The sequence below is a fragment of the Mycteria americana genome, chromosome 2 (genome assembly GCF_035582795.1).
Source record: "Mycteria americana isolate JAX WOST 10 ecotype Jacksonville Zoo and Gardens chromosome 2, USCA_MyAme_1.0, whole genome shotgun sequence".
Classification (NCBI taxonomy): Eukaryota; Metazoa; Chordata; class Aves; order Ciconiiformes; family Ciconiidae; genus Mycteria; species Mycteria americana.
The window spans coordinates 142,340,873-142,365,400 of NC_134366.1; the positions used below are offsets into that span (position 1 = coordinate 142,340,873).

The 24,528-nt window shown below is 39.9% G+C and overlaps 1 long non-coding RNA gene across 2 annotated transcripts in view; it reads right to left on the reverse strand.

Moving 5' to 3' along the window:
- Positions 1 to 18,578, reverse strand: part of LOC142406221 (uncharacterized) — a 64,831-nt gene extending 46,253 nt beyond the window's left edge. For both annotated transcript variants that reach the window (XR_012774500.1, XR_012774499.1), the window contains exon 1: positions 18,254 to 18,578. This is a non-coding gene — a long non-coding RNA (uncharacterized LOC142406221). The remainder of the gene's footprint in view (positions 1 to 18,253) is intronic.
- Positions 18,579 to 24,528: the final 5,950 nt, after the last annotated feature.

The following is a 24,528-nucleotide window of genomic DNA, read 5'->3' on the forward strand; positions in this document are numbered from 1 at the left end:
AGAACTGAACAACGCACTCAAGGGGGAACAGGCCACCACCACACATAAACATACAGTATTCTGTGTGAAGGTGTACATAAAGGCAAATTCTTCATTTTTTACTTAATGAAAATGAGCTAAAACAAGGCAACTATAAAGGGTTACAGAGTAACCCTTTAAAGTTACAGAGTAACCCTTTAGTTAGGGTTGCAGAGTAAGGAAATACAATGAGGCTTGAAGGTAAAGCAGTGAAAGCTAAAAACATCTACAGAAAACAACAAGGTCATTTAATCAGACTAAATTGTAACAGAAAAACTGATGAAAACCAACTGGCCTGTGGATTAGGTGGACCTGAGTTTCCTGTGAAAGACAAAAGTTGGATGTCAAAACCCATAGAAGCAAAAGAGTTCTCAAGAGACCATTTTCACAGATATGAAAAAAGACAATAAGTATTTCATCCATATCAAAAGTTTCTGTACATTCAGCTACGGATCAATATTGTAACCTGGTATAAACAGAGGTATTGTAAGTGAAGGAGCAAACACATGATTTCATGATTGCTGTTTTCTCTGGGTGCTTGTGAACCAAGATCAGCCTATCACCTGAAATTTATTTATGAAAAAGATTTCTGAGGAGGGCCACCAGAGAGAAAGAAATCACATTTCAGTACATTGCCAAAGGGAGACAAGGCACACAGTTAAACTCATTTAGCCGTAGTACAATATAATGGTCAAACAATTGAACATCCGCTGTATAAGCATGTTTTTTTCTCGGTTAAGCACCTGCAAGAGGCTCAGAAAAAGGCAAAGATCCACATACAGGTCTGAAACAAAAGTGATCAGGTAGCTGAATTCCACCACAAGTAAAGGGTTTTCTCAACAACCTTAGAATGCAAGTCAAGTGCAGACCAGATGACAAAATCCCTCACTTTATGGGGAGAATGCAACCTGCCCCTTTATTCTTCCTGGAAGCCTGTGTAAGTTAGGGTGTATCTCCCATTTTTGCCAACACAGGTTTTGGCATAGCCGAGAAGTGACCACTAATCAACACAGGTCTGTCAGCAGAAACTCCTAGTATGTGTGCACTTACGCTAACAAAATGGTGTTATTACCATCAGTATTTACTCTGCCGAAAAGCAAAACAGGTTTAAAGCAAACAAATGAAAGTACTTTTTGTATAATGCGTAATTAAATTGTGAAACCTACTGCCTACAGGATCAGGCAGAGGACAAAACTTTATCTGGATTTAAAAAAGCATTAGACAAATTCATAGAGGAGATGTACATCATTGGTTATTAAACATGAAATCCCAGATGCAACCTCTGGCTTAGAAAAAAATTCACTAAAATGCTGATTGCTGGGAGCTGGGAAATTATACCATGGGAAGGATCACTCTATAGCTGCCTTATTTTTTCTGTTCTTTCCCTAAGGGTCAATGTTAGAGCTAGGAGACTTTGGTCCTTTGATCTAAGCTCCCAAGCAGGTCACAGAAGCAGTAATTCCTATAAACCCTCAGTGAAAATAAACATGAATACTCCAAGTCCAAAAGGAGTCTTACCTTCTTCAAATATTATTTGGTCCTCATGGCCTTTCAAATATTGCAGCCTACTAACAGTCCTGAAAATTTCGCTGTACCTCACATGCTATAAGCTTTGGACGGACCACACTCATTTTCCAGGTTCACCAGTTCTATCCGGGAAAGCAAAGGAAAGAGGGGGTTTGACCGAATACACAGATTTTAAGTGGGTCTTCCCCTCTCTGTCATTGTCTTGGTAATTTACTCCAGCTAGGCTCTCTCCCTTTCTGTAAGAACAGAATCTAAGAAATGCTCTACCAGGTCAGATGAAAGTCCAGGTCCATCTAACCTAATTGTCTTCCATGGCTCAGTCTTTTACCAGATGGTGGTCATTCAGCCATGCTGTCCCCCTGACAAATACATAAGAAGTATTGCCTCAGGAGGAAACCTGACCAGTTTCTTACTGCCAGATCCTGGACGAAAACAGAGTATAACAAAGGACTCTACTCTTAACCATCCCCGCTCGTTCCCGGCTGGCCACATTACTTCCTCGTCATTATGGAAAACTATCTCAACTAGTTCCCATAAAAACAGTATTAGAAACAATAAGTAAAAGTGAAAAAATAAACCAAGAAGCAGCAATCAATTTCTACTCCTGCCCTTTCCAAACTCTGGCATTACCATGCTGAGGCATATTCCTCCTAGAGGAATGCAAATACCTCAGCCTTCCCTGAAGCAGCACATTTACAGCTAACGAACAAAGAAGGTGGCACCTAAATCTATGACGTCACACTGTCCACAAGGTTACCCTCTGTGTGACGTGTTCGCATGTCAGAGGAAACGCGGCACAGGGCTGTGATCCCTGATAACCCAAAGACTTTCGGCGCTGATACTATTAGTTGGTTGCTGAATTCGTATGATACCTTTTTGAAGATGTTTAAAAGGCACCGCAGTACAATATTTTCCTATAAACTGAAAACAAATAGTAAATACAATGGACAAATGACAGGAGTTGCTGCAATGAAGCAGTTTATAAAATATTTATATAAAATTTTGTAACCTTCAACAGAGGCCAAGTTTGTTGTCAGAACCAGCAGGATATTTTCAGGCAAATAATCCCTTTCATCAGTCTTCTAAAGGAACAGAATGGAAACTTTAAGAATGAGACTTTGAAAAATGTAGTGTGAGACCAGGCAACATACTGTAAAGGTCTTCCCATTACATCTCTGCTTCATTTCTTTGCAAGGCAAAGACAGGTGCTGATAACTTACCTTGCCTCTCTCAAAAACGATTTGTACTAGAACAGAAATGGTGCAAGGATTTCTTTCCACTAAAACAGGGTGTCACTCCTCGTGTTACAGATAATAATATAAGTTACTTCTATTTAAATTTACCTGATGAATGAATCATTCGCTTGCCCTCCCATATTTTAAAATTTTAAAAAATTTTCTCAGTACCTCTGTTTCTGCATTGCCATACTCCTCCTATACTGTTTTATCGAAAATGTTATTAATGAAATACATATAATATGGTAAAACACGTGTAGATACACAGATCACACCTGTGTATGCAGTGATATATTCTCTTTTTCTCTCCTTTCTCCAATTAGCCTCTGATAATGTGAGCAGGCTAACGTGATTACAGGTAATGAACCAATTACTATTTCCACGGTCATGCTGAACTGTTTTTCCTTTGACTTAATTATGTTTAAAAATAACAAGCTTTCATTATGCTTTTTATTGATGATCACATTTACACCCCAAGTCAGCTAATCAGCCATGAGCACATAACAATATGATTTGAACGCTTATTGCTCATGTGACTACATTTTTAAACTTAGCAAAGCAACAAGAAGAAATATCTGTAGTTACAATTTACGGACAGAGTCCAGCCTGGGTAAGACATGAATCCTGTGGAACTCCTCACAGTGCCCGTGGATACGCACTGCTTATGCCTTTGTGTGTCACCAAGCCTTTGTATCAACAGAGACAATACAAGGAAGAGAGGAATGAGAAAGAAACAATGGAGTCAGGGCAAGACTAAGTTTGCTTGGTAGCACTGTTGCTCTGATTTAACCTCCAGAAGTTTACTCCACGCCACAGGGGGTTTTGGTTAGGCTTTTCTCCCCTGTGAGCTCTCTTGGGAAGGATTCTGAAGCAATTAAATATACTTATTTATCTTGCAGCCTGTCCTGGGGCAAGAAGGCAGCACTAATCCTCCTGAGCAAAGCTGGGGGCAATAGAGCCTCAGCAACACCTGGAGCCACCTGGTCGGGGATGGTCCCAGATAGCGAAGACAGCCCCTTGTGGACACATTTTTTTCCAAGACTCACAAGAAGCTGTATCTTTGCACATCTTCGAGCAACAGCAAGTCACTGCTTTGCTGCAGGCTTGGAAATCATGGCTCCTGCTCCTGTTCACACTCCTCTCCTCACTTTGCAAGAGCAGCAAAAATCCCCAGGGGTTCTCCTGTTGCTGGAGCTGTGGTGTGAAAGTGGAACAGTGCAGAGAGCATTTTGGCCCCCAGTTTTAACTGAATGCAACAAGGAGGGTTTGGGTAAAGAATAAGGATTCAGGTCTAAAGCAAATCAGGGAATTTAGGCAGCCAGCTAAACCTTTTGTAAGTGAAAAGCTTCACTTTCCTAGTGCAGGCAGACAAGGTAAGTTTATATCAAACTGCAGAAGTCACAGTTGTCTCTTTCAAATCCACCAAGGTCAAGTCCTGCCTATGTTTTCTATAGGAGCCAAATGGCTAAACCACTTCCCAGGGACTTAAAACACATTTCTTACTTACCTTCCAGGGGACTGGCCTAACTTCCCATGAGCTGGTGGAAATGCTGGCCATTCTTCCCAGTACGGTTTCAAAGATGGCAGAAAAGCTTAGGCTCACCAGCAGACATGCAGAAGGCTCATGGTGCTTCAGCTGGGCAGTGACAGACAGGGGAAATACCATCCTAATTTCCAGTCTTTATTCCAAAGACAGTTTCTAATATTTTTTTTTCCCACTGACTGATCTTTTTAAAGAGGAAAGAGTAACAGTCTACTCAATTATTTTAAAGAAATTGAGCTATGTTCAGGAGAGATTTAAAAATTCATTTAAGATACTTCCCTTTGGCCTAAGAAGCCCACGTGGGAGGCTTTAAAACTGTCCTAGGAGTTGCTTTTTCAGCTTGTTGGCTGTTTTGGATCTTTTTGTGAGATGCTTAAATCTTCCCTTAAGCACGGATGCTTGCCGTACTTGGTAACTTAAGATTTTGGACTGCATTCGAGGAGCCAGATGCCTCAAAGTTAGGTACTGAAGCACTTTACTTTTAGGCACTTATGTTCTTAATTAGATCCAGTCCTTTAAACTATGAACATCGCAGAAGAGTCTCTCTGCATTAAGAAGAAGTTATATTAAGCCATAGAAAAATGTTAAATTTTAATGCGATAGAGCACTCAAACTTGGTTCTTACTAGTGAGAATCTCATTTACAAAATGGCTGCTAATGAAATCTCAGAGAAAATATGTTGGCTTCAAAGCAAAATTAAAATAAAGACAAATGACTGAGGAATTATTGTTTTCAATAAGTTCTTTTTTCATGTGCTAATTACAGGGTAAGAAAGTGATTCGAGTATCTTATTATCTATCTCTCCTTTTTCTGCCAGGAGTTTATAAAGGGTGGGAAAATGGAGGGGGATAGTAATAATTTCATTTATGTTTTAAAGAAAATAATCAGGTTAGCCAGCATTTAATACCTAGAGCCTGAGGATTCCATTTGCATGACTTTGAAGGACAAATACAAAATTATCGGTTATGTCAGTGAAAGGAGAGATGGGGCCTTGAGCAGATGTATTTATTTATATAGAGACAAAAATCATCTCATCAGAGAAAGAATTGACACAGGAGAGAAACCCATTGGGATACAGGCAGAGATATTAATTTTGTTATGACTAGTGCAGCTATTCATATTTGACAAAAAAAGAGTTTTGCTGCTATGAGCTTTAACATTCTTTTACATAAAATCTTGGGGGTGGGCAGAACCCCTCAAAAACTAGATCAACAGTTTCTAAAAACATTTCCGTATCCCAGGTAAAATAATTTAATTATTACCGTGGTTTGAATGTTTGCAAGTTGTAAACTCCCAGCATACTTTAAGGGAACATAAACACATCTTCTGCGCTCAGGGATTAAAACCAGAGAGAAGAAAGATATCCATTGTGGTAAATGCTACTAAAAAGAAGTCAGTGTTCAGTACATTATAAAGCAGGAGATAAATTCCTCTTGTTTCCTTACATTATAAAGCAGGAGATAAATTCCTCTTGTTTTTAAATGGCAGTGGAAGCTGAGGACTGGTGCCATGTGGTGTTTCTGCGTTCACCTAAAGCACACGGACCTGCGGGAGCGCGGTTTTGCTGAGAGCCCTCTGGACGGTCTCCGGGAGCCTCAGCTCCTCCCAGAGGGTGCTGCAGCCCGAGCATCAGTACCCAGTTTTCTCAGCACATCACTCCCATACTTTGGGCTCTGCCATGGATGCCCATTAAATCTTAGTATTACCTATAAAATTGCATTGCTGACCTTCAAAGCAATGCACCAATTTAGTCCTGCTTACTTCACAGACCTCCTATCTACGTATTTGCTTAGTCATTCCCTGAGGTCCTACCCTGCTGGTCTCCTGTCAAATCCTACATTTTAAGTGAGAGCTTTTGGCTTTCACCCTTTCAGCATCTCTGCTCCTCTGACATGGAAGTTGTTGCTGGTGAAGCTTCATGAATCAGAAGGCTTTTTCCTGCCTGTTTTACAAACACCCGTTAACTCTTATCTGTTCTCTTCAGTTTCTGCTCAGCGTGCTTTAATAAAAATGCTGCAGGCTGTCAGTCCTTACTTTGAACAGCAATTGTTCGGATTTATTTTTAAATATAAACAGCCGGGAGGAGTCTGGAGGTGCTAAGCAGTCAGAGAGCCTGATGAATAATGCGTGTCATTCCCAGCTAAACCCAAAAGCAGCCACTCCTGGGCTACTTGTCGGAGCCACAGGAACGGGCAAGCCAGCAAGTACATGCCAAGGCTCCCCGGGACCCGGCGGTGTGCCCGGCCCCCCAGGCAGCTGTGCCACATCAGCCAGCAGCCCCTGCCATCCCTCACCAGCCTCCTGGGCTGCGAGATGGGCCCGAGCTGTCACTGAGCACCGGCTGGGACTCTGGCAGGCATCGTGCCGTAGCTCTCGTCTCACGGACCCAATTAGACAGTCTGGAGAGCGTCGTTATCAGGAAGGCACATGATGCTATGGGTCAAAAGGGAGACACATTTAAAAAGCTATTATTTCGCAGTCCACAACAGTCAGAGAAATACTTTAAAATAACAGGTGGAGCCTGTATCCAAAGGGTTTTAAGCAGTCCTGTTTTCTTTTGTACCAAACCAAATATCAGCACTCAGTTACCATATCTGAAGAGCAAATAATAAAAAAACCACCTGTGAGGTGGTAATTCCTTAATCTCTTATGGCCATTTCCCAAGCAAATGTCCCAGGTCAGTATTTCTTAGAGACCATCTTTTCCTCGTGTGACTGAGATCAGCTTCTAAGCAGTTGAGAAGTTTCCTTGAAACTGCTCCCATCCCTCTCCAAGTCTCTTTGTCTTCCCTCACTCTGGGTAGGAGTAGTTTGCATCTCTCCCCAGGGGTCCTCCCTCATCCTCAGTGTTTCCCACCAGACCCTGATTGAAGGACTGACTTCAAAGAACTCCCATATACGTCCTGAATATGGTAAGTGGGTTTATCCCAGATCACTGTCTGCACCTCCTGTGTATGGGCAAGCTACAGCCCAGATTTAACCCTTCGAATGCAGAAAGGCAGCACACAGGTAGAAAGAGGTATGCAGAGTTTGTGGTCATAGAAATAATGCCAAAGACTGCCACATTCTCCATGGCAGCATTTCTCACTCCTCCAGAGCCTGGCCACCCACCAGAGGAGCAGGCAAAGTTAATGGGGAAACGCCCATCGTGCAGGACATACATCATGCCCTCTGAGGAATTTAGCACAAAGTGATTTCTGCATGAAAGTTAAAATGTTGACAACACAGTCACTGTGGGCATCACTTGTCCTAGGACCTAAGAGGAGGGGGATAACACACATTCTCCACACGCATGGATTGGAGCTGTAATTCAGCACAGTAAGGGACTTGGCCTCAGTGGTGATACGCAGCCTTCTTACACTCTTGTTTTTATCATGTACACCAGCCTTAACTGTGCTAACATACAGATTTTCAGGTGTATTCTGAACCTTTTCTTTTGTTTGGTTTTGTCCTTTTGATTTTATTTTTTATTTTTCTATGAGCTTGTTATTAGCAAGGAGCCACAAACTTCCGTGTCATCAGAACGGAGAGATGTCATACTGCATAGCGACAGTTGGAACGGCCAGGCTGAGGCAGAAGGGACAGGGGCTGCTTAAGTCACCCTAGCTATGATATGCCTCATGCTATGGAGCTCTGGCTTCAGACTGATTCTCCCAGACTGGAGAAACTAGCCTGGGGGCTGGTCTGGGACCTATCCCACAGGCGATCCATCCCAAAACCACTAGAGAGAGTTTGGCAGACCAAGGAAAATACCAGAGGTTCCTTCCTTCTTTGACTTCCTAGTCCCTCTTCCCACAGAATTTCAAACAGAAGAGAACAGGAGTACTCCAGCCTTTTAATTTAACCAAATTGGATTCCAAGTCAGTGCCTTCATTTTTTTAAGATGCCTACTACATTTTGGGTGCTATGCATATTGTATATTTTAACACCACAACAATAATAAGAGCTGAGCAAATAATTTGCAGTGAATAACTTGAAGAATTTCATCTCTTCTCTCATTCACAATTTGACTGGAAGCAGCTAACAATGTTCCTGAATTGGTTGATCATTCAGAGTTATTCCACCAGTTATTTTAGTGACTTAATTTCAAGTCTACAGATTGTGCGTTAACTGTTTTTTCCAAGTATTGGGAAAATGTTAATTTTGAGCTGCCATAGATATTTTAGATTGAATGCAGAGATCACATGATCTACATAAATATTTAATATTGAAAGGCATTAATTTCTGTCAACACATAAAGGTGATATAATATGACATTTTATTTGGCTTCCCCTGCCTCTAGTTCAGCCTCAAAAAGAGCGGGTAAAACACCACCAAAGTTAAAAACAGCTTCACCAGAACAACATTTGTCCAGTGATGAAAAAATGCAGTATATTTTCTTGCCCCTGACTCAAATTAATGTTAATAGAATACAAATACTCCAAGTTTCCAATACTGAAGAGACAATAGCAACTGCCTAAGAACATTGATTGTGTTTCCCTTTTTTCCAATGCAAATACCAGATCTTGCAAAGTCCCTGAATTGTGATGTCCGTTGGGTCAGGATCCACCATCAAGTAAATGTTGTGGTATTCTGGTATGCTGGCATTACCTGACCATAGTGGCACAAGCTGTGGGTGGAGCAGAAATCACTGTTCAAAACTTTCACATGCATTAGATTTCCACTAGCATTTCATCTTAGTTTCTCATTAATAAATAAATGTTTATGAATAAACAAATACTAAAGGAGATGGGTGTTACTTATGAAATTTGTGATTCAAGATGAAAAATGTCCCTGATTTATGCTGACATATAGTGGGAAGGGTTTTACAAAACCTGTCTTTTTATGTGGAGATTAAATATAGGCACTGGGAAAACCCTTTTTGTATATACAAGGCTTGGTCGCATGGTTAACATCTGGAATGTATTCATTTCTTCTATAAACTACATATGACTCCCTTTCTACTGCATTCCTCAAGCAGCAAGCAACATGGATGTATTAATATTAACATGCCTTTGATTCACTTCTCCCCATTTTACAGTCTGCTGCCATATGCCAACAGCATGTCACTGGGCATGATGTAACCAAGTCTGCCCCAGGAAATTCAGAAAGACTATTTTACTGGAAACTGGGCCTAAAAAGACCACAATTTAATGTTATATCGTTTGTTAAGCTGAAAAATATGCAAAGAACTTTGGCTCTGCACTACCTTTCTATTCCTGCAGTGGTAGAAAGGGCAAAGAGTTTGCTCAAGCCTGCAGCTGAGATTTCCCAACAGAAAAAGAAACTCCAAGATGTAGTAAATGGGATGCAGATAGCCTTACGCCTACCAGTTCCTCCTCCTGGACAGGGGTAGAAAGTAGGATGGCATGTAGGTGGGAGAAGCCTTGCTCAGGATACTTCTCCCTGTCCCGCCCTACCAGAGTGAGCAGGGACAACATTTGGTCAGTTTTACAGCCGCCCCTGCTGCTTAGGTGTTGGCAACACCTCTGGCATGGTTTTGGACCCTGCTGACTAGTACTTTCCTAGAAAAAGCTATTCAGGGCAAAAGCATGGGAGCATCACTGAGCCCCCCCCCCTGTTTTCTTCAGTGGGGTGGAGGGAAAGGTAGCCATGACTCTTGCCAGCAAGGACAGGGAGGGGTTCCACCCCCCTGTGCTGGCATAGCTGTATCCTCAGATAACTACAACACTTTACACTGTGGACGTTTTAGCCTGTGTTTGCTCCAGAAAAGGGAAACACACCTCCACCCTCTGCCAAGCGTGATCTTATCTTAGCTGTAGCTCTGGCCTTTGTTTCCAGATTGGTCCTCCACCATGACCTGTTATCCAATATTTAATAATTGCTCTATATCTTTATCTATAGCCCAGTAGATGGACTCAGAGTTTGAAATCGTGTGCCTATTAGGGGCATGTATGCTGAATACAGAGAACACCATGAATGCCTCATTACTATTCATTAAGGAAACTGAAAATTTCCAAGATTTTAATGGTGTTAAATATTGTAGAACAATATAAGCTTAGCAAACTCTGTAAGAGACTGAGTACCTTGAGGTTTCAGTAATAGGGCCAACAGATCTTACCAACTGTTGGGAGTGAGCAAAAGCAGGTATTGCATGATTGGTCTTCATGTTCAATGAAGAAACAATTTGTTGTTTTCACTGGTAAGGTGTTTCCTTCTGAGACACACCGTCAAGACAGATGGCATGAACTGAAACTAATTTTAAGTAGCTCCAACAAAAAGTCAGAGTCTGACAGGGCATTGAATCTCACTTTTTTGCGTCTTCTAGAATGGAGTCATCTGGAATACTGTGCAGATTTTGGGGCACTGCATTGCTAAGAAGATTGGAATAAATCTGAAAGAAAGGTCATAAATCTAGGAAATATGCTGGAAAAGGAAAAAAATACATAAGTTGGAGTTATTTTGCTCAGAAAAGAAGGCAGAGTGTGACGTCTCCATCATTAAAGGCTTTTAAGAGCAGGCTGGAAAAAAAACATCTGTCAGAAATGACATGGCTGTAGATAATCCTGTCGTGTGTAGGGGAATAGATTGGATGACTTCCCAAGAGGTTTTTCAGCTGTAAGGTTCTATTATAGACCAGATCCGCTGTCTGTTGTCAAGTGATACCTTGGGTTTGGGGAGAACCTGGCAATATGAAGAAGCTTGCTCAGCCCCAAGTATCCTTACATTGCATAATGGGCCCTGAAACTGTCCTACTCCAGATGACTGCCCCTGCTGAGAAAGGAAGGACAGTACAGCTGGGAGGAGGCTTTTCATACAGAGTAATTTATGTCACAGTACAAAGAAGCATAGGAATGTAAAAATAACATTTAGAGACACCTTGATTTCTGGGAAACAGCATAATACTTGAGAATCACTTTATGAGATAGTGGAGAATATTCAGAAGCTTTTTCTTACCTCTCTTCTTTAAAATTGTTTCTCTTGATTTAGAGGACAGAATTTTGACCTGACACGTGTGATCTGAGTTACAATGGAGTATGTAATTATGTGAACACTTAATGTAGCGCATATAAGGATATTACACCATTTTTTCCACCGTCTTATACACAAGCATATAGCAACAGATTGTAATTTAAAAAAAAAAAAAATAAAATAGACGTTTGCATTATTTTCATTTCCATAATGGTACAGTACAGCTTTACTGATTTATAGTATCTTATATGACAAGCCTCGCTTTTTTAAGCTATGTATTTTAATCATCTAAGCAGTTTAGATATTTTATTTTCAAACAGCAGCCTTGTTTTCCATAGGTACTTTCAGTGATTACACAGACAAACAAAATAAATCCCTAATTTAGCTGTTAATTTTTGACACTACATTATTACAAACTGTGACCCTGATTCAGTTTGAATTGCTGGATGTTTTTCATTTAGGACATAGCTATGGATACTGTTATTTTCTCTCTCTCTCTCTCTCTTGCAAACACACATACTACCATACGGAGCACATTTGCTGTGAATGTATTCAAAGCCCTCAGCCTACATTATATGTCCATGTGCAGTGTTGTGTGAGCTCTAAGCAAGCCAGAACAACAGCAGTGCCTGGTGCAGGCATCCCAGAGTTAAAACTACCCTGGACGGAGGCAGGGCTATACAAAGTCAGCATGGGTTTCAAAAAGGGTGCCTTTGTGTCAGCTGCACTTCACTTATTAACTTTTAACCTGTCATTGTATCTCAGAGCTTTCTGCCTCCATACAATACCTCGTTTGTCTGTTATTCTATTTATCACTCTTTTGATTTTTCAAGCAAATGTTGGTGTAACCAAAAAAAAAAAAAAGCAACCAAAAAAAAAGGTGAGAGGATCAGATTCTTTCTTATTCTTCACATTTGACTGAGAAGCAGAAGGCAAAGATTTTTAGCCACCTTATAACCCTCCTACCATTGTGCCAACGTTACCCCAGGCAGAGCTCCAGCACTGATGAGTAAGAGTAAGAGATTTTTCTAGTAAGTGTAAATCTCCTGAGCACAGTCACACTCTGGTTGCACTGCCAGTTCCCAGGCACTGGAAGGAGATGGCATACAAGCCAGAACATCTGCCCTTAGTAATTGGAGATTTATCAGACAATCTTCAGGGATCAGACGTGTTTGTTGCTCAGCTGCTTTTTGCCACCAGAGCTCCTGGAATTGACCCCTGGTCTAATAAAAGCAGGGGGAGGGGATTACTTTAAATTTGAAGTAAACTAAAAACAGGCTTCCTGCGACATGGAATTTGTAAGAATGCAGCAAAGACTCCAAGAAGCACAAGCAGCATCACCACCCCCACCACAAAATGAAAGCATTGTCATTAACTATGCACAGAACCCACTGAACTCAAAGCAGCTTTCCAAAAACAAACCGTTCATTTCTTAAGCAATCACTGCAAATTGCAAAAGCAACAAATGTTTTAGCCACAAATGAAGGAGCCACTGCCTGTCTGCAAAGCTTCTTATGAAATTTCCCACTTACTAAGGAAACGTATGAGGACATTTGCTAGTGTTAAATTGGTGAAAGATCTGTGCTTTCTAGGAGGTACTGAAATTCTTTTTTTCTGGACACAGCCATAGGTTGAAGATAATGAAGGAAAACCACACATTCCAGCTGTCAGAAAGTATTTTTTTTCTCCATAATGGAATCGGTGAGCAGCAGTGCCCTTGGAGAAGTAGAATTAAAAAGAAGAAAAAAAGAAGCAGCAGCATTCATTTTGGTTATCGATGAGGGAAGAGACACAGAGGACACCATAAGAAAAGTAGTACCACAGAAAGGTGCCTGAAAGGAAATATACCAAATGCAGACAGATTATGATGAAAAATCCTTACTACAACATAGGATTTATTTTCTGAAGCAAGAGATTGCCTAGGACAGACCTCATTAGTGTGATGAGAGCCTTTCTAAGATAGATCGTGAAGAGGGATTTGTTCTCTCACTAAGTCAAAAAGCTACCATTCTGACTTTTCTGGATTATCCTTCTTCTGGTGTCAGGTTAAAGGAACAAAGACACTGCAGGCTCCCTGCTCAGTAAATGGTCTCTTTATGTTTAGCTGCATTCTGGTAAAAACCCACCACCCACCACCTCACGGGTGACCATGGTTCCCGGGGCCTGAAGCCCGCTCACAGGAGCTCTACAAGGCTTGAGGGCGTGCGGTATAATTGTGCAGGAGTGCCTTCTCCATTTCCAGGCTGGCTTAGCATTCAAGATAAGATAGAAAACACTCTGAGTAGTGGGGTCCCGATCACTAGAGCACAGACAAGAGAACTCTATCAGTCTCTAACAGTTTTCCTGAGGGAAGTTCATTACCAGTGACTTTCTCCTCTATGACAAGTTTGCAGATCTGAGTACAGGAGAGCATTTGGTCATTTCTTGCACTTAAGAATGAAGTTCAAGCTATTAAAGTTCAGGCATGAATGCTAAGCAGCTGAATGTGCATTTAGGGATCTAAGCACACAGCCTGTATATAAATCTCTGCAAGGGTGCTGGGGAGCAGCATCTCATGGCTATAAAACACTTCCAAAGATAAAAGTCCCCACAAAGACATTTCTTTGCACAGTGTTTTAATGTAATACTGGAGAATAGAAAGAAAATTCAGAAATGGGAAGGGAGTGAGAAAATGGAGAGAAATGGAAGTAAAAGCAAAGAAGGTGTGAGAAAAAGACATTTAGAAGGAGATACAGAAGCGAAAAGGTGATAAGATGAAGTGCAAAAATTAATCTGAAAAGCCTTCCAAAACAAGAGAGAAGTAAAAACAGAATCTAACGTGGAACGGATGAAAAGCAAAAAGGGCAAAAAGATTGGAAAAGACAAAGCAAAAAAAAAAAAGTGGAATAAAAATAGCAAGTTACAATATGGAGATGGAAAGTAAATAAACATGCAAGGAAAGTAAGAAAAATGTTAGTGAGGTTTTGTTTCATCATTTATTCTCCATAAAAAGGGTAAAGCTGTGTGAATTCAGGAATGTATGAATGATATACTCTGTATTTAGAGCAACAGTGGCCAAGATCTGATTCAATACATAACAGAGCTGTTAAATCACTTGGGTTTAGGGCATCAAACCGAGGAACAATATTTTCTTCACCATACTTACTGACAGCAGGAGCATCACTTCTGTCTCCAAAACACAGAAGTTGAGGCCACAGGCTCTCTCGCTTCCTTTCAGCTTGGCTCTCTAGAAGGCTAGTTTGGAGCTGGGTGGGCTGGGTGTTCGTCAAGTGCCTCGCTAAAAGTGTACTCTGGTCTCTCTAAAGTCCTGGTATGAGTGAACTGATATTTATGCTCAAGAGAAGGATCATTATCCTTTTTTGCCTAAAATGCCACATGCTCCATGCATCCGTCTTTCTACATAATACTGCGTTCCCCACTCCCACTGGAAAGAGGCAGCCCATTGAAACAGTTCCAAGCAGCACTGTCAGGGTTACGGCTCTGCGAAGCCCTGTGAAAGCAAGAAGTACTGCTCAAGAAGTATTAGCCCCCTCCTGCCTGTGGGATTTTAAATCTGCTCCAAGATATTCTGGAGGGAACACAGCTCAGAGTCTGGTTATGGGTCCAAAGAGATCTGGCAAGTCTGCTTTGGGCCCTTCTGCAAACCCTTTTGACTGCCCTGTGGAAGCTCTAATGGATTTTTAATCTTTACCTCTGTCAGCACTAAAATCACACCCACAGATTAAAAATAAAAAATCTCAACCAGCTAAATTATATAGGTCTTTTGTTCGAACATACTTTTAAGATTTGTATAATTTAGTATTGTGGTCAGTAATAAACATGGAGAAACAGGGCTCCCTTTCAGGAACACCTAATCTTAATAAGATGGTTATTCAAATGTCTACTTTTGTTTATGGAAATACAGCATTTAAAAATAGAAAGTGGTTGGGTTTTTGATCTTCTGTTTAAAAGGAAAAAAGTGATTCAATAGAATTAGTAACACTTGCAGCATATCAACCCACTCTCTCATAGAAATGCAATTTAGCAAAATGAATGTGGTTGGAAAGTCAGGCCAGAATAACAACAGCTAACTTCAGATCCACCCAAGGCTTGTATGGGGGCCACACCAATTAACGTAATAGTTGTATTTGTTGGGAAGTGAAGTCTTTGTGCTTGGGATGCTTCCCAATTAAAGAATTGTATTTGAAGTGGGATTTAATTTTAATGTTTCAATGCCAGAACATTTACTTGCTGCGTCTGTTTTCATTTCAAGTGATGCCGAGGTTACATTTTCAACTTGGTACTGCTGTTATCAAGCCTCTCCAGTGTTTTTATTTACTGTAAGGGAGTGACAGTGGAATGGTAGTATGCCAAGAATCATGGTTTCCCAAAGTTTAACCCAAAATGGATGACCTAAATTGTATAAGGCCTAAGTCGTGAAGTATTTAGTGGGTAAAACACCCATTAACATCAATGGGAGAACTGAGAAGACTGAAGAACTGAGTTCTTTCTCAACAAACTTTACATTTGAGCTTCGAGAGCTCTGTGCCATTAAATTCTTTCAAAAGAATGCACATCAGATAAAAAACAGTCTCTACTAGATCTGAATGGAAAAACCTGTGAATAAAATAGCCACTAAATTTAATCTTCTTTTCTGTTTGCAGTCTATCAGTGGGGCAACCATAGTTCCCTTGAACTTACGGATTTATCAACTGTACTGGACAAATACCTTTCTTAAGAATCTATGGGTTGGTCACAAATACTTAAAATTTGGCTTTTCTTCCTTAGGATTGACTGATCAGCTAAGTCACAAGCTGTTTTGTTTCATCCTTCAAGGAGAATGCTATCCTGAAACCCCATATGAACTTAAAATGTTATTTCCATTAAAACGTTCCTTTGACACAGAAGCCATTTTCCACTAAGATATTTTTCAGTAAAACACAACTGCTTGAATTTTCAGAAAAATAAACCAGAGTACAGAAGAAGTAAATTCATTGAAATCCAGATCCACTGAGATCTGAAATTAATCCTAATAGTGTTGAAAAAAGGATTACTACTGGTACGTAAACAAGTGAGGCAGAACAAAAGCTATCAGTAGTTTCCAAAGCCACTCGAGTTCAGGATGCGGACAGCATGAAGTTTACAAGTGGTATTTAAAAATCAATATGACATTTTATGGATAGATAATATGAGTTCAGGGAAACAAATACATCAAGTTTTGCTATGTTGAGAAGATGCATGACATAATTCAGTACATCCTGAAGCTGCTAAAGAATTCATCTTATTAGAAGACAATTATTAGTTGTCCAGGTGCATATAAACACACACATGGGTACAAACATCCTCTCTTGCACTTTTCAGATCTACTCTATTTGACTATCCTCAACAACTACTACTTGTTTAAAGATTGGTATATCTCTGAGTTAAACATGACAGTTTAATATTTATATTTACATGGTTCAGAAGAGACAGAATCAAGACAAACACAAACCCAAGGTTTCCACCCCTGGGACTGACGCTATCTGAGGACTGCCAACTTTGAAAGTGATGGAAGAGTGTTGACGGACTGGGGATAAGGTCCAATCAAAGGAATTTTGTCTTATATGCATTCAGTTTTAGAAATTCCCTGGCTTTCCAATACTGTAAATCAGCCAAACAGACACATTGGAAAGATACCATAAAATAGTTTAAGTGCAGCAAAAGGTCTGCATGCCATCTAAATATATACGGTTCGACAGATCACAGGCTTGATTCTCCCCTCCCCTCATTCACATCACTGTAACTCTGCTAATCTCACTAGAGTCACTTCAAATACACATTTGTAATGGAGAGTGGAATCCAGCTCTAAATCTGTGTGTGATATAAGCTTGGTAAAATATATGAATCTAAACATTTATTGGGCCTAGCCCCTGAGGTACCTGATTACACAGCAAGACATAATTGATTTATGAATGCTGAAATTAAACATGGAATGAAACCAATCTGAAGTAATGTCAGAAAGACCTTTGTTGGAGTATATTTTCATTGAAAGAATTTGGAGAAGGAAAGGATCAGCAACAACTGATTAGTTCACAAGCAACATAAAAATAGTTAGAGTATCATTTGACACACTCAAATCAATTTCTAAGTTTCTGGAAAACCATTTAGGTGTAGTATTTACTCACTGCTTATCTCCTAAAGTGCCCACAATGTAATAGACTCTGTCTGAACATGGGGAGCACCAGTCCATTCACTAGTGATCTGAAAATCCAAAATTCTTGTCTGAAATTCATTCTTAATCTAATTCTACAAATATATTTATGAAGCTGCATAATGCTTAATTAAAAATAAACTTGTATAAATTAATAACATTGTCTCTTCATTGTAGAAGGAGTTGCAATTGCAAGTTTTAATTATGGCAATCTATCACAAATCAGAGCTAAACTATGAAGGGCTAAACTGAAATAAGAAATAGAGTATAGCCTCTCTCAAGTGAGGAAGACCAAGGATTAGTAACTAGAAAAGTAGATGGCTGAGGCTCTGGGATAAATATCATTTAATTCTCAACAGAAAGCAAATAAAACTTAGAAGGCTGTTGGCTATCTGATATACACATATATATACCTACATGTATATAAATATATATACATGCACATACCTACACATATATGCACACATACATGTATACATACATGCAAGTACATATATATGTATCTGGACTGAAGGATACATTAATAAATTCAAAGCTGCTAAGAATCTCAGACTGAGAAAACCTAAAATGTCAAAGTGAACAGTAAAATCTCTCAAAATAAGCAATTTTCTAGGACTTTATAGTGACAGATCCAAAACTAATTGAAGACATTCTGTACACAAGTTCCTGGAACTCTGAAGCATATAAATGAGTAAAGTTGCAAAAGAATTAAAGCTGAAAGACATAGCTATATATTTTCCATGCTCATATCCAGATCTTTTATCTCAATGAATAAAATGTATTTCAAGCAATCTTTTCTTTACTTATTTAACATTATTTTTTCCTCTTCTTCTTGCTAAGGAATACATACCATGTGTCAGCTTTGTTTCCTTTTCCCACTGCACACTAACCTCTATCTTCTGAGTGCATGCATAAGAGAGGGGAAGGAGTCCCTTGTTTCAAAATCTCCCCTCCTGTTGCAGAATGCCAAAGGTATAGAGTCAGAAATCCACCAAGGTTTTTTGGGTGTTTGGTTGGTTGGTCAGTCTTGTTTTGTTTTAAATCCTCCCTATAACCAGCAATATTTCTGGAAAAACTGCATATTGCCTGGGACCACATTCATTTTTTCATGGATCCTCCAGTAACTGCAGAACCTGCTCTGAAGGAAATGTTCTAAGGTCGGTGACTTTCTGATAGTTCCCTGCTAGGAAACCAAAAGAGGCTAAGTTAAGCCTAAATTCAAATTAAAACAAAACACTGCCCATAGATAGCTGTGAGCTTTCAATTGGTCTCTTGGGAACCCTGTTGTTACAGATTCTGGAAGAGTGGAGCGAAAAAAGTAGGGCTTGCCAAAATATTACTTTCCAGTTTTGCTCATTTTCTGCACATTACTTTTGTAATGTTGTCATTATTTACGGTGTAGCAATCAAGGAATTGTGCTGTTTTGTGATAGATACAACACAGACAAGTAGCAAAATCTCCCTGCCCCTGAGGATTCACAGCCTAGAAGTCAAATAGGATGCTGCAGGTGCACAAGGCAGACAATGAAGTTGATGCTGGCTGGAAGAAGAAGAGAAATAAAAATAAAATGGGTTGAGCAGAAAAGCTGACTCTCTTCTAAGCCTACCATTGCCAAGCAGTTGTGATTTGTAGGCACAGCAGCTGAAAAAGGAGATTTAAGAGAGGATTAAACAATACAGCAGATATTCCCGTCAAACTATATGATCTTTTTACTTTAGTTTGGTTTTGGGACTAAACACTTTGACAGTTTTTCGTGAGTGAAAAATGAGTCAGTTCCTCAGAAAAGAACAATAAGACCTAATGGAAATGACCGACTTCTAGACTGGAACAAAGGGGAACTGTCATCTTGTCACCTTTCCCAGCACTTCAAGGGAAATGAAAAAATTGTACATTCTTAGGACAAGCTTCAGCTAAGCTAAACATATCACCTATCTGACTCACAAGCATGCCTGTAAGTTAGGAATTGATGTGCACTAACACAGAAACCTGGAACTAACACAATGTAGAAATTCTACCACCAGAGTATTTCTAGATGGTAGTTAACAGTACAAACCACTCAGATATCAGAGCAGGTATACAAAAATTAGGGGAGAAAGCACATTGTTTGTGCATACCACATCTCTGATAAGGCTTACATTAAGCAATATTTCAGCTAAAGACTCAGGTAAGAGTAGTCTTCACCAGCACCTGCAGAGGGGGGCAAAAAGGATTCACAGGTTAGAGGCTATGCATCAGGAATATTTTTTCCTATTATTCACAAGGAGCAATAAGTCTATTAAAAGTTAATGCAATAGGAAATTGGAAATTGTACAGCAACTTCTGTGTAGTGAAACTCATCTTTTTAAAGTAAGTTCTGAAGGCAAAGAGGAATAAATCTTTATCAGACTTGTGATGCCAGAAAACCAAGAAGATCTGTGGCCTGTATAGTAGTCTGCAGTGGTTACATGGATGGGCTTTTGTTTGCAGAAGTGACATTAATGTCAGAAATGAATGTCAGTGGTTGCATTTCAGTTTGTTCACAGGAACGCAACACGGGAATGATCCTTTTTGCTCACAGAGTCTATCACCGTATAATTTCTTGCACGAACTGATGCTGCACTCTCTCAAAACCCGTGAAGGTTTCACTCCCCTGCTATTCTCATAGCTCCAGGAGTGCAGAAGAGAATGTAAACACGGAGCTTTCCTCTCCCCAAACTCCACTACAGAAGGGCAGATTCCCTTTTGAAATCTATAAAAAATGGCACTCTGGGGCCCCGAGACCGGAGGTGGGTGTACAGTCACACCAGTAAACCTGCTTGAGGTTGTCAGACTACTAAAGCCTTACATTTTTGTGGTGAATCATTTTCAGATACAGCCAGGATGAAATAGTCTCATGAGACAGGATTTAATATCGATGGTTCACAAAAAATACCTAAATGAAGCCAAACTCCTGTACAAAAAAGGCCCCAACTGATGTTTCGCCAAACCAGGAAATGCCTGTAAAGAAACACACATGCACTAAAAACAGCCGTCCCCAGGGCCCTCTGAAAGAGCCGTGGTGGAGACGGGATAGCACAGCCAGCTGCAAGCACACCCCAGAGCTGACCCACACCTACAATACCAATGCAGAAAGGAAGCTGGCAAAGCAGGGGTTAAACACACTCCCAACAGCTAGAATGCAACCGAGCCAAAAGAGAAGCAATATTCATTTCATGACCCTGTTACTCGCTGGTCAAATATGGAGAACTGACAGTATTTTAAAAGAAAATCCACAGCTGGTAGTCCGGAGTACCACTGTCACGACCTAATTAACTGAAGGTCTGAACCTAACATGGGGTTGAATATCTCAGTTCGTACTGAAGAAATTACAAAAGCTCGCGGGATAGTCCGGGGGGGTATCTTATCCCCCATGAGAGCCACTCAACAGTGCGCACGCTAACGCCCCGCAAACACCAGCCCAGGCCATCGCACCCTGGGACACGGGGCACAGCGAGCAGAGGCGACGTCCCCGCGGCTGCTCAGCAGGCTAGTGCTGGTCCTCCTGCTAGTGCTCCCTAGGACCGGCTGAGCTTTCTTATTTTATGGCCCCAGCAACACCCTAATTCCTCCAAAATCTTCGGCGTACTTTCCTGTTTGTTACGGTGGCACCTGCTGGCAACGACGCGGGCAAAAGCAGATTTCTTACTGTTGGGCTAAGCAGATAAGTTTAATTATGACCCAAGGTGTGCAGTATTTCATTTCTCTCTCTCTCTCACCCTCTCACCCTCTCTTTGGGTCTAATATAACACATTATACAGAACACAAGGAGGCTTGTTAGATTACTGTTGGAAGATGCAAGAATTGGTTAATTTTGCACCGTTTCTCCCTGTCATTATAATCTTTGCCACAAGAATGGCTACATTCTGCGAAATGTTCTGTTCTCAGTGCAGTCATTGTCATGTGAATGAGCTATCACAGAATCCTAATGCCTGAGATGTTTTATTCTTACATTCGTGACATTTGTATTTCAGTGACAAAAGCTTCAGCAAGAAAAGGAATGGAAGAAATTTAATCCAGTCTCTTGATCATTTTTAAATTCTAATTTTATGGTCTTTTCTTTCCTAGATGCTACAGCACAGTTTCCTTCATATGTAAGAAGTCTGTATTTAGAGTAAGAATGAACTGATGAAATCAAACCTCTGGGATGTTTGTATTTTAATGGTTTCTGCGTTAAAGACACTGTATCAGTGCAAATTGCTGATAGTTAGGAAAGGTGAAAACCAAGGAATATTTGCTAGTCATTTTTTGCCACTTAGACTGTATGTATTCTGTTAAAACTCTAATGAGCTGGAGCTTGTATTACACTGGTATATAATAAAAGATCAATTATTTTCAGACATTGATATCAGCCAATGGGATAGTTGAAACTAATATCAGAGGTAATCAGGCCAGGGAAGAGCATCACGAATCATTCTAAATGTGCAGCAACGCGACATTTAGGATGCTCTTTTGTTTTGCTGATTTCAGTGGCAAAAATTACCTTTGATTCTAATGGGACCAGGATCAGGACCTCAGTCCAAAACCTCCTACCCAGTTTAAGTCTTTTTGTCAAGCCAAAAGTCTCTGAAGTGGCGTGCATGAGTAACAGTTTAGACAATCCAGCTCTATTTTCTTTCTCCATCTCAAATATTTTTTAAGCTTACCTTGGTATTTCTGCTGATCCTGTAAAATGTAACATTTAGCAGGCAATTTGGTAGGGGTTCCCTAGCACACACATCAAGGGGTAAATTATTATGCCAGAGCAAACAAAACATTCAGATCGGCAGGAGGAGGAAGGGTTTCTGATTATTTTTTTTCCAGCCATGGGTACAAAATAATTGTTCTTCAATGATCTTTCCTACAGCGTGACCATAAAAAGGTGTCTGAGCTGTCAAAATGGTATTCGGATGGCTGACTGTCAAAGATCTGTTACAGCATCACAACTGGAAATTTTAATTGCATTCAGACATCACACTGGAAAGTCATGAGTGCATTTTCTCCCTTCCTCTCTCTCTTACATACACATATTCTTTCAGAGTGCAAGCTTATATATTTATATATATTTTCACAGCTTCAAAATTGTATAATATTTTAATGTCTGCATGTCATGTAATAATATCCCCCTCACTCTCTCTCTTTTTAAATACATGTTTGCAGATTCCACTTTTGATACCAGAACTGGAAGGCCTCATTATTTCTTATTTCCAGAGGTTACAGAGTTTTAACGTTAAAATGTAATCTTTGAGATAGTTTCATTTGCCTAGCCTAACCTCTATGATCAAATGAGTACCTTTTTTACTTTTCAAAATACTAGGATCTCAGGACCCATGCATTCTCTTAATCATTGCTCAATTTCTTTTATCCATGTTCCTTTTTTCCCTACACTCATAACAAGACTGCAGCTCAGACCTGCAAGATCTGAACTCTAGTCCATATTTTTAATGTCATGGTTCTATAGATAATATATTTTTTTGATTTTAGTTCACAGGTAACCTACTTAAAGATATCTAGATATATATTTTAAATTCTTAGATAAAATGTTCAAGTAGTTGATTTTAACTTGCAATAACAAAGAATTCAGAAAAGAAAGTCCGTAACGAACAACCTAACAAGTACATGGCTATACTTTTCTACCTATTTTAGAGGGCTTTATTTTACTGGGAATCTCCCTGTTTTCACGCACTGCCTTTTGGCTTCAGTTTTCCTTTGATATTTACCTTTATAATGAAAAAAATAAAACGGAGATTTATGTTTACTAGAGAAAAGCCACTGGGTTTATTACTCTGAATATTAAACCTTTCCATGAAAATGGATGTTGAGGAGAATAGCTGAGTATTTTTCCCACCATGAATACAACCAGTCTGTGCTGGCAGCCTTCAGATTCCTCATTACCAAAATTAAGTTTGCAAGGAAAAAATAAATGAACAAGGTCTGGTGTTTCCCTCATGGCCTTACACAGGGACGGCTTTTGAAACAGTGGTAAGATTTGGTCATGCAGACCCTCTATGTTTAAATGCTTTGCTACAGCATCTCCAGCTCTAACATCTGTGGTGGAGTAGTGTGCTGTGGAGGTCCACAGATCCCAAATCTACCTTGATATGCTACTGCGATAAGAGGTAACACAGGAAATGCATTTTGCCTTCTTTATATGGCACCTTGTAAAGCGATAGAAATGCTTTCATTTCGAATGGAACACTTTCTGTACGAGGTTTGGGAAGAATGGCATGAAAAGCTTCCCCCTGCCTCCCCCTTCCCCTGTTCAGCAAGCCTCATGTAAGAAATTTATTGCAAAACCTGAGCACCATGCAAATTTACTTCCAGTTATGGGTTAGTTTGGGGTCCAGGAGAGAAATGGGGTGGTAAACTGACACCTCAAAAGAAGTTTGAAATAGTGTGCCAGTCTCTGGTTTTTGTTCTCTTTCAGCTTGGCAGTAATCACTGGATGCTACTCCACACAGCCTAAACAGACAATATGGGAGTACAGGCCAGGTGAAGATTGTGTCCTTGGGATGGTGCAACATTTGCTGAAAATTAATCTGATACGGACACTGGAGTTTTTCAGGGGGTGAATCTGAGAGAGCAAAAAGTGCAGGGAACACATTTTAGGACAAACTATAAACTCTTTACTCTTTTTCTTATGGCTCATTCAATCCTTTTTTAATTCAGTCTTATTATTAACTTAGTCTTATTCAACCTGGGAAAGATCTTTAGAATTGCACAGTAGCTCCCAATAATGTATATTATAATTTGCTATGTGCATTGGTATTTTTTTCCAAAAAAACCTAAGCATAATGTGAATATTCCACACAACCTACCTGAGATAAGAAAATATCCTGCTAAAAATCAATGTACAAGATAGAGAAATTTAAATATCTCTTTCATTACAAGAGTATCCATCTTGATTCCTTTCATAGCTCTCTTTTTTTCTCTGTATTGTCATATAATGGTTTTGATTACCTATATGGGTGCCTAACTTTTCTAAACTTAAGAGTCAGTACTGTACCACAAGGTAAACAAAATTGCAAGTCAGCCTCCTACAATGATACAGCTATTTTAAATCATAATTTAAAAAATATGCTTGGATTATTTCACTTACTGTCTCTGAGCCTTTTGTGTGCACTCAATCCA